Here is an 11,293-nt window from a genome sequence, read left to right on the forward strand (position 1 = left end):
TTTCCACAAGACGTCTCTCTGGTACCTCATGAAGTAGCCACACAATAGGAATCTCGTACACAGGATTTAGGTTAAAGTGCGCATACGAACGGGGTGCAGACGTTGGCTGGTCTCACAGTATATACATATAATCAGAGAACGATATTCACCTAGACTCAGAAGACTATCTAAAGCAGAATCCTCTTCTTGCGAACGGTCATCAGCGAACTATGGTAAGGTACTCTTACTTCCATCTAAAGGGGGAAAGGAGAGAGAAGGGGTAAGAACTGGGGAGTTCTTAGTAGGGTCGGGGTTATTAGTTACGTTCATTAATTCTATGTTGTTTAGCAGACTATTAGCAGAATACAAAGAAGTAGTAATTAGAAAACACAGATAAGTAGAGAAGATAGAGAAAACAAATAGCAGAACACAAACAGAAGAATACAAGAAAATAACACAAGCGCAGTGAATGGAATACAAACAAGGAAAGCATACATTCATACCACAATCATAACAAAGGAAATGCGCAACCAAGTATGATGCATGTCTAGCCCTAGCGCAGGTAATGAGCTCATCTGTCGGTTTCTACCTGCTCCCGACGTAACCCGAAGCAGCTGAAACGGGTATGGTTTTCCAGTTAGCATAGGTACAGTTCTCACTAACCGACGTATGCATCATATCCTCTATAAGCAAACTCTGCCTTACAGGTGGCGGCATTCCAGCCGTGTATGAAATCATATTCTCTGTAAGCAATCCTTGCCTTACAGGTGCGGCATTCTAGCCGTGTATATATAACACCTAACCCTAGTCGCAACTCAAGTACTAACTAAGTTGCCCTAGTTCATTCACTAGTCTCTGTCTGTTTTTCTGTCATTAAAACTTTACAGACTTTTTCTTCGATTTTTATCTTTTTTTCAAATTTTTATCTTTTATTTATCTTTACCTCACTAATATATTTTTACCACTCCCTAAGTGTTTTATGAAGGTAATTATGAGATTCTGCGCTTAAAGTTGTCTTTCTAAAGCTTTTACAGAAAACTGCATTTTCCGCATTATTTTATTATTTTTATTAAAATATTATTTTTAATTAAATATTATTATTTAATATTTTATTATTATTTATTATTTTATCATTAATTTTCGAAAATTAACTTACCTTTTACTTTTAACCTTTAAAATTCACTTTTTACCACCCGTAACTTTTAATATATCTACTTTTACCACCCTAACTTTCAGAAATTACCAAATAACCCCTTAAACACCAAAAATTTTACTTCCTTGCCCTTTTAAGGATCTAAAGCCTGTTCTTCATTGTTCTTCATCACACTCAAAGTGTTCTTCATGTTCTTCATAAATTCTTCAGATTCTTTCTCTGTTTTTACCCGTTTTTCAGTCTTTTCAGCAACCGATTTTTACTATAATTCATAATAAATTAGCAGCCACTAAAACTCCATCTTTTCTACATGATTTCAACACAAATTGAACCTCAATTTAAGCTTAGGGTTTCGTTTTTCTAGCTGCCCAAGAACATGAACTTTAAAGCTTGAATTTCATCAAATTTCATCAAAATTTTACCAAATTTTCACCAAGAATCAATCATATATGCAACCAACCAATTTTTAGCACCGCCAAATCATACAACATTCACACAACTCAAACACAAATAATTAAGATTAATTTCGTTACACGCTACCTGGTTTTGCTACTCCTAATTCGGTTAAACTTTCAGGTGGTTCTTAAGCACTTTTTCCTCCTAAATCACATCAAGAATAACTTTAAATCCAAAAACTCTCAACTGACAAAATCTCACTCATTATGTTAAGAAGAGATATCTCACCTTAGACTTGCTGGAAATTCACGTTTCTTGGCCCTCAAGTCAAGTTAAGCATGATTCCTAAGGAAGAACATCAAGAAAACACATGTTTTGCATGGTTTTCCTTGAAAACCGAATTGAAATGGGAGGGAGACAGCCATCTAACCTTATTTATATCCTTGATAAGTTACATGGTTATGTAGAGGAAGAAGAGAGGATCATTTTGGTGAAATCATAGTTTTGATTTGAGTTTTAGTTCAGAAGAAATCAAGCTTTGAAGATTAAGTGTTCATGAAAGTTTCTCTCTTTTCTCTCTTGTTAGTTTCGGCCAAAATGATGAAATGAGACAGCCTTGGAGGTCTTGGGAGTGTAAGGTGAGTTGTGATTGGTTGGCTTGGAGGTGGATTAAAATAATATTAAAATATCTCTGGTGTACAACTACTAAAACTAGGTGTATCGGAACACTCGTAAAAACATCTTTAAAAATTATTTTCTGAGCTACTAGCATAAATGACACTAGTAACATATTTATTATGAGAATAGAACATGTATAATGAGGCCTTAGCATTGCTAAATTCATCAGAGAGTGCTGGTGCTAAGCTGCACCAGTAAACCGTAAACTCGGTTAAACCGATTTTCTGTTTTTAACAAAAACAAACCAGGTAATCTTATAATGTCATTCAAGAATTTTCTAATACTAATATAATGATAATATTATACTATTATCTCTCTCCTCTCATGAATCGAGTCCGGTTCGTCAAACTGAGACTATTTACGAAAATTAGAATCAAAACTGCCAACCGATACGGTTGAAAAACAAGGTTCTTCGCGATTGCATTATCGAGCTTGCCTCAGAGGAGATTCTAACTTAAGGATGACATAATGATAATGAGGATTGAGATGCTTGATGATATAACAGAGGTGTTTCCTTTACTGATCTTCCGGAGAAATCCGTACTTTCAGAAAAGATCTCATGTACTCGAAAAGTAGATAGGCTGCTTCCCCTTTTCATCTTCCCAAATCAAGGATGAAGCTATAGTTTGGCTAGCCCCTGCTAGGTATAACACGAGTTCTTCTCCCGACACAAGTCAGGTGAGTATGGGGGTTGTCCCAGAAATGCTTTGAAGTCCTGAAAGGCTTGCTTGCATTCTGGGATCCATTCAAATTTGCTTTCCCTTTCTAAGGATTGAGTATAAAGGTAGTGATTTCAGGGCTGATCCTGCTAGGAATTGAGATAGAGCTGCCAACTTTCCATTTAATTGTTGAACTTCATTGAGACAGGTCAGACTCTTCATTTTTAGCATAGCTTGACACTTGTTCGAGTTGGCTTCTATGCCCCTTTGGGTTAGCATGAAGCCTAAGAATTTTCCTGCCTCTACTACAAAGGTGCATTTTGAGGTATTTAGCCTCATATTGTGCTTCCTTATTGTGGAGAACACCTCGAATAGGTCAGACAGTAGTGTCGAGCTCTCCTTGGTTTTGACAAGCATGTTGTCTATATACACCTCCATAAGCTTTCCTAGATGGGAAGAGAATACTTTATTCATCAGCCACGAGTACGTAGCTCTACCATTCTTTAACCCAAAGGGCATTACTATGTAGCAATAGTTAGCTTTTGGAGTTATGAATGAGGTCTTTTCTTGGTCCAGTTTATACATCAGGATCTGGTTGTATCCCGAGTAAGCGTTGATGCGTGAGCATCTTGTACCCTTTTCCATATCTTTTTTCAGTTGTTTTAGTTAGATTTTATTTAATTTTACTTAATTTTAGTGCAAAAATCCCCTTTGGATGCTACTTTGAGTTGTTTTAGTATTTTTATGATTTCAAGTGAAATTTGGAGCAGTTTGGCAGAGTTTGGAGCTAAAAACAAAGAAGCTGGCGTCTTTCCCTTGGCGCTTGGCATTTAGCGCTACCAGCATGCTCGTGGCCACTCCCTTTAGGGTGTTAAATGCCCAATATGGCATTTAGCGCTAGCAAGCCTGATTCGAACTTGAAGGCCGACTCTTGGAGCATCTCTAATGGATTTAGCATTTAGTACTAGTTATATTTTATTTTATTTTTGTAATCTTTAATTACAAACAATATCATTTAGTTTTAGGATTTATTATTTTACTTTGATTCCGAATCAAATTAGGTTAGTATAAAAAGGAAAATAAAATTCCTCACTTTTCAGAACCCTAACTTTTCTCTGTAAATCATGAGCAACTAAACCTTTTTTGTTAAGGTTAGGAGCTCTGTTTATTTCTATGGATTAAGACTATTGCTCTTCTAATTTAATTAAGGCAATGATTTAATATCAAAGATTGTTTTCGTTCTTAATCTTATGAATCTGGGTGGAACAAGAGTATGACCCTTATTCTACATAAGTCTTATGATTCTCGAGAGAGTTATCTCGCTTGAACAACAGCTTGAAAACAAATTACTCCTAAATTGCTAATTACATGAACTAATTGGGATATGTGACATATAATCCTGTTAGCTTTGGGGAATTAGGGTTTTTGTGGCCCTAAATTAGTTTTTGAACTTAACCCTCTAATCGGAATTAAGTGACCATGATAGTGGCAATTGATGAAGCTTAGAGGAGGCTAAATCACTAAAAGATTAGGGTTTAGACATTTATATTTTGCCTTGGAATGAATCATGCATTGTTAAAATAGTTGGTAAGAACTTTTAATTTGAAAAAGTAAACATCTCCAAAGCCTTAACTGTTTTCTCTCACTGTTTTACACCAAACCCTTTAATTGCTTTCTCTATTTTCTTGTTTATTGTTTTATGCATTTTCAACCATCAACAACCTTTTTCTGTTTGCCTAACTAAGCCAATTGAATAACCATTGTTACTCAGTCCGACAATCCTCGTGGGATCGACCCTCACTTACTTGAGGTATTACTGGGATGACCCGGTGCACTTGCCGGTTAAGCTGTGGGAATTCTAAATCCCACACCAAGTTTTTGGCACCGTTACCGGGGATCGTTTGTGATTAACAACGACTAGTTTCCTAGTTGCTTAGGTTAGGTATTTTTCCTAGTTTTGTTTTTTTACTTTTTCTTTTAATTTTTGATTTTTAATTTTGTTTATTTTTCCTTAATTTCTGATTTTAAGTTTGGTGTCCCTTTAGTGTTTTCCTCTTTTTATTTTTGAAAATTTTAGCCTCTTTCTCTTTTTAGTTTTCAAAAATTTTTAGGTCACTTTATCATTCTTATTTTCGAATTTCCATGTTTCGTTGCTTGCCTTGTTTTCTTTTATTCCTTTTTAGGATATCTCACTAGGAGCTCTCTATACTTTGACATATAGACTCTCACTTTTCTTTGTCTCTTATTTGTTTATGAGAAGAAAAAGGGATAAAGAACCCCTTCTTGAGTTTGATTCTGAACCTGAGAGGACCTTGAGGCGGCGTTTGCAACAAGCTAAAGCTTACAAAGCTGGAGAGAACCTCAAGGAAACTTTTGAAAAGGAAGCTATGGATGCTAATGGTGGGAACCCGATTGCTAATGAGCATGCAACGAGAATACTTGGCTCATGCACTGCACCCACACCTGACCTCTATGGGCGCAGTATAGATGTACCTGCCATTAGTGCCAATAATTTTGAGCTTAAGCCATAGATGATCACTCTAGTGCAGCAGAATTGCCATTTTATGGACTCCCGCAGGAGGATCCAAATCTATTCATCTCCAAATTTCTGCATATCTATAACACTGTAAAGATGAATGGAGTGAATTTTGAGGTCTACAAGCTCATGCTCTTCCCATTTGCTGTGAGGAAAATAGTGAAGCAGTAGGTTGATTCTCAACCTAAGGAAAGCTTGGACATGTGGGACAAGGTGGTAAAAAGATTTCTGACCAAATTTTTTCTACCTCAGAAGCTGACTAAACTTAGGGTGGATGTCCAGACCTTAAGACAGAAGGAAGGAGTGTCCCTCTATGAGGCTTGGGAAAGATACAAGCTAATGATCAAGAGGTGCCCTCCTCACATGTTTTTGGAATAGAGCAAGTTGCAGATCTTTCATGATGGCCTCTCTGAGATGGCCAACATGTCAGTGGACAATTCTGCAGGTGGTTCCTTGCACACGAAGAAGACGTCCGAAGAGGAAAATGAGCTTATCGAGATGGTTGCCAACAACCAATATCTATACACTTCTGAGAGGAACCCTGTGAACTCTCGGACTACTCAGAAGAAGGGAGTCATGAAGGTGGACATACTGGATGTCATCCTAGCTCAGAACAAGATCATGTCCCTACAAATTAATATGATCTCTTAACACTTGAGTAGAATGCAAGTCTCAACTGTCAATACTCAAGATGCATCCCATGACATGACTGGAAGCTACAACCAAAGGGACGCTTATGGCTATGCTCAACCCATCACTGAGCACGTAAATTACATGGGCAACTCCTCTAGAAATCCCAACAATGATCTACATTCAAATTCTTTCAATCAGGGAAGGAGAAATCACCCTAATTTTGGGTGGAGGGAGCAACCACAAAAGTCCCAACAAAATTTTAACAACAACTAGGGTGGCTCTAATCAGAAGAAGTTTAACAACTGGTAGTTTCAGCCCTCTCAACAGCAACAAAGACACTCTCAGAGCCAAGACACTCTTAACTTAGCCACAATAGTTGCTGAACTTTCCAAGACTACTCACAACTTTATGCAAGAGACAAGAGCTTCGATTTGAAACTTGAAAGTACAAGTAGATCAGTTGAGCAAGAGGATACCTGAGAGACCTCCTAACACTCTTTCTAGTAACACAGAGGTAAATCCAAGAGAAGAGTGTAAGGCCCTTGCCATGGCCAAGGAGGCCGAGCCTAAGGAGTGCATGCTGCTGAGGAATTGAAGGAAGAAAAGGCTTAAGAAGAGGTTGGAAGCACATTGTTTCATGCCCCATTAGTGGCACAGGAACCTGAAATACCACACTCTCAGAAGCTTCAAGAGGAGGCCAAGGATGAACAGTTCGCTCAGTTCTTGAAAATCTTCAAAAAGTTGCAAATCAATATTCCTTTTGCTGAGGTGTTGGAGAAGATGCCTCCCTATATGGCTTTCATGAAAAGCCTACTATTTGAGAAGAAGGCCTTGATGGGAGATGAAACTGTGGTCTCGACCAAGAAGTATAATGCACTGATTTAGAGGAAGCTAACTAAGAAAATGCCAGTGATGGGGGAAAATCGATTCCACACAAATTCACCGGCAAGTGTACCGGGTCGCATCAAGTAGTAAAACTCACAAAAGTGAGGTCGATCCCACAGGGATTGATGGATCAAGCAACTTTAGTATGGTGATGAATTTAGTTAAGCTAATATTGATGAATTGAGTGAAATTGAATTGATAGAAAATAAATTGCAAGAATTCTAAAGTGCAGAATGTAAAGAACTTGAAAAGTAAATGGCAAGAGGCTCAATCAACTGAAACTTAAAGTGCAAGGAATTAAAAGGACTGAATCTTAAATTGCAAGAAAGGTAAATAACTGAATCTTAAAGTGCAGGAAATTAAAAGTGCAGAAACTTAAATGGAAAGGAAACTTAAATTGCATTAATTATAAAGGGAATTGGGTGCAGGGAATCAAAACAGAAATGAACAATGTAAATTGCAGTGAAAGCAGAGAGCTCTAAGTTGAAGAAATTCAAAGAAAGTGATTCATCAGGGATTGGAGATATCATAATCCTTCATGAATCACATGGGTCTCAATTCCTTTCTCAATCATTTGAGTAGATCTATGACGGATTGAAATTGATTGGATCCTAATTCCTTGGCAATCCAATCTCTCTAATCACAATCAATCTTGACAATTCCTTGATCTAATTGTCATGAGAAGAGTTAGAGCACATTCTCTCATCCATAAGCCACACTAACTCTCAAGATCACAATTCCTCCCGAATAGTGTTGATCAAGAGAGTAGTGAAGGATAGAGCTCCAATTCTAATGAAGGTGATTCCCCTTCTGAGGCTCACACCCACATTCAATTGAATTAAACCCTCTTCCAGAGTGAATAATTCACAGTCACAACAGAAGATACCCAATAGCTACACAATTGAATTGAGAAGAAGAAGAATTTCATTGATTCATTTGAATTACAATAGAGCTCCTCCCCCTAATGAAATTGGGGTTAGTTCATCATTGCTCTAGTTCAAAACAGAAAAAGGAAAAGTGCAGAAGTGCAGAAAATGAAGAACAGAAAGAAAATGCAAAAGAAAAATAAGTGCAGAGTTTCCAATCTGGGAGCTAACCCCTCACTAGCCAACCTTTCAATGAAATCAAATTCTCCTCTATTTATACACTTTCTAATTCAGTCATCAAGTACTTGGAGTGGCCTTTTTGGCCTTTGTTGAATTGGGTCAGGAAAGGTCTGTATTGGTACTTCCATGCAGCATCAGGCAAACATAGCGTTCTCAAAGGGAGCGGAATGTTCATTCACCGATGCGTACGCGTCTCCTGCCTGTATGCATCCTTTCTTCGCTGAGTACTCATCACGCGTACACGTGCAGCACGCCCACGCGTCCCTTATGTTTTTGCACTAGCGACGCATACGCGTAACATATGCGTGCGCGTCGTTACTCTCTTCAGCCTCTGCCATGCGTGCGCGTCCCTTGGTAGCGTTCTTTAAACGAGCGCTACGTTCACGCCATGAGCGCTCCCCACGCGTGCGCGTCCTTTGCGTGTGCGCGTGGGTGTCAAAATAGCAACTCCCTGCTTCCGCGCCATCCACGCATATGCGTGCATCTTCACAGATTCTGCACCCACGCGTACGCGTCCCTTACGTGTACGCGTCGATGGCCAAAGTTGAGTTCCAGATTTGAAATTGTCGTAGGCGCTCCTTGAACAAGAATGTAGCACTCTCTTTGTAACGAGCGTTGATCACTCCCACGCGTACGCGTCATGCACGCGTACGCGTGGATCTTCCAAAATGCTTCCCCTACGCGTAAGCGTCCTGTGCGCGTGCGCGTCGCTAGAGAGCGTAGCGTTCTTTGAAATAGAGCGTGGTACCAATGTCCAAGTTGCAGGGGAATGTAGCATTCTCCAAATGAACGCTACGTTCTTCTGCCCTGCTTCTTTTTCCTTCTTCTCCTTTGCATCTTTTCATCTGTCATCAATCAAACATGCAATCAAAGCCTTGCCAAAATCATAAGGTTTTGCATCATTCATAATAATCACATAATTCTTGCATAAATCTCATGATATTGCACAAAATTAACAATGTTTGATTGAGTCAAGACAATCATGAAATTCCCACTCAAACACTTACTTATTGCCTAAGAAATGCATGAAACCTAATGAAAACACTTACTGAAATCTTGCTTGTCCCCAAGCAAGAAGTAGAACATAGGAAAAATGAAAGAAAACAGAAAAGCATATTTGTCCTTATTTGAAAGCATTCAGCCTAGGTTCATGGGGTTTCATGCAGACTGTAATTGAAGCTCTACTTTTATTAGATTTCAGGTTTGAGATATCCTTTAAGTGCTAACCAAGGTGCTGCTATGAAACCTTTATTCATTGATCCTTGATGTTTGATTTTTTTTTTTTGTTTTTCTTTTGCTGAGAAACTTATTCCTCAATTGCAGCTTAGTGTCATGTGTTGCAGCAGCTTTTTAGCTTGTTTTTTCAGTCAACACATATTCACCACAAACACTTAGCTCACAATTCTTCTTAAGAGCATTGGTGCCCAGCACCTCTTTGGGTTACTAAATGCTTTGTAGCTAGGTTGCTCTTAATAGTGGATTTTCAGTTAATAATCCCGGCTTAGTTAAGCCAAGTTACCAAGTTTTAAAATACTCCTTAGAACCTAATCATCCAAGCATCTTCCAGTACAAAAGCACCACAGGCATATGTCTTAAGATACAAGCCATTGGTGTCTAGCTTTATTTATTTGTTTCTTTCATTTTTGTTGCCAATTCTTGGCTTTTCTTCCTTTCCTTCTTACTCTTTCTTTTTTTTTTTCAAGGGTCTTTATTTACTAAGATTACATAGACAGTAGCCAAGTTTATACTATAAAGGAACATTCTAACCTTATCCTTTTATTAGTGAACTTGTTTAAACAATCTAACACATACCACCACTAAACTTTATTCACATTCCTATCAAATTGGACAATTTTACTTTCTGTTTCAATATTTTCTTTTATTTATGCAGAGGGAAACAAGACATAAATTCAAGTAGATGTAAATAAAGCAGACATTCCAGCTAGATCACTTAATTTGAAGAATAAAAGGACAAGAAACTAACAGAATGTAGACAACTTAAACTAATCAGCAGGGGTGCATTTAGACTTCCAACTAAAGCATTTCAAATCAGAGAAAATTAAGTAATAATACAACCTCTTGGTGGTGTCTTCCAGCTCTCCCTTTGTCCTCATCATCCATAGTTTTGTCTTCTTCTTCGTGTCCTTGGATGATGGTGTATACTTTTTTCAAGAGATTGGTTGAATTCCTGCAAAGTTATTGGAAGTTGCTTGTTCCCCAAGCACTTGAAAGATGGTTAGCATGCACGATTGGTTTTATGCTTTTGAACTTATTTTGGGCTGTGAACACCAAACTTAGTTCCTTGTCACTGTCTGTTGTGCATCAGATTAATCATATACATGAAATTTTGTGCTTTTATTAAGGAAAACAAACTATAAACTAGAAAGCAAACGATGGTTAAGTAGTTTCCTGATTGTTTGGAGCCAATGACCCTTTATGCAGAGGGTTGAAATGTGTTCTTAATGAAATTTTTGGTAGAACATGATGTTGAGAAATTTGCATAGGTTAGAAATTTGATTATCAAAATGGAATTGGTGTTGTGAGTATAGTCCTAACCCAACAAATTGACCATCAATCAAATAATAAAGTTAATACGAAATAACCGAGAGTATTTAGCTCCCGTGTCGTCTTCCCTAGGAGTTGCAATGAAGTGTACGATTATTGGCTATGAGAGAGAGCATGGAGAATTGGGAATGAAAGCAAGAGAGCAAGAAATGTAAATAGCAAGAAAGTAAATGAACATGCAAGGAATGTAAATGGCAACTCTTGGCAAGAATTGGGTAATCTAGGCTTCCTATCCTAGTTGTGGACCACAAACATGGCAATTGTGTGGAAGCAATACAAACTAGTCAATCCTCCTTGAGAATTAGTCAAAAGGTGTAATTGATCTCAATCCATAAGTCCTAGTCAACTCACTAATTACTTAGTGAAAGACTAGCGTCAATGGAAACCAAATCAATTAACCATTCTCACACAATGCGGAATGGACATCCACAACTCAATTCCACCCAAACATCCAATTTCAAAAGAAATTAAACATCAAAGCAAATAAAAGTCAATGCAATAAAAGTCAAAGCAATTAAATGCAAGTAAAGGAAACTTAAAATGCAAGAAACCTCTTGGCAAGTAATTGAAGGCTAAGGCTACCTATCCTAGTCATTGACCACAAACATATGATGATTATGAAAATTTAATCCTACTTAGTCAATCTTACATCGAAGATAAGTCAAATAGGCATAGTTAATTTCAATCCCTAAGTCCTATGTCAA

The 11,293-nt window shown here is 37.8% G+C and overlaps 1 long non-coding RNA gene across 1 annotated transcript in view; it reads right to left on the reverse strand.

Annotated features, from left to right (window-relative positions):
* LOC110262839 overlaps nucleotides 5,522-11,293 on the reverse strand; it is a 23,636-nt gene continuing 17,864 nt past the window's right edge. The window contains exon 3 of the long non-coding RNA XR_002347849.1: nucleotides 5,522-5,737. This is a non-coding gene — a long non-coding RNA (uncharacterized LOC110262839). The remainder of the gene's footprint in view (nucleotides 5,738-11,293) is intronic.

The sequence above is a fragment of the Arachis ipaensis genome, chromosome B05, assembly GCF_000816755.2.
Source record: "Arachis ipaensis cultivar K30076 chromosome B05, Araip1.1, whole genome shotgun sequence".
Lineage (NCBI taxonomy): Eukaryota > Viridiplantae > Streptophyta > Magnoliopsida > Fabales > Fabaceae > Arachis > Arachis ipaensis.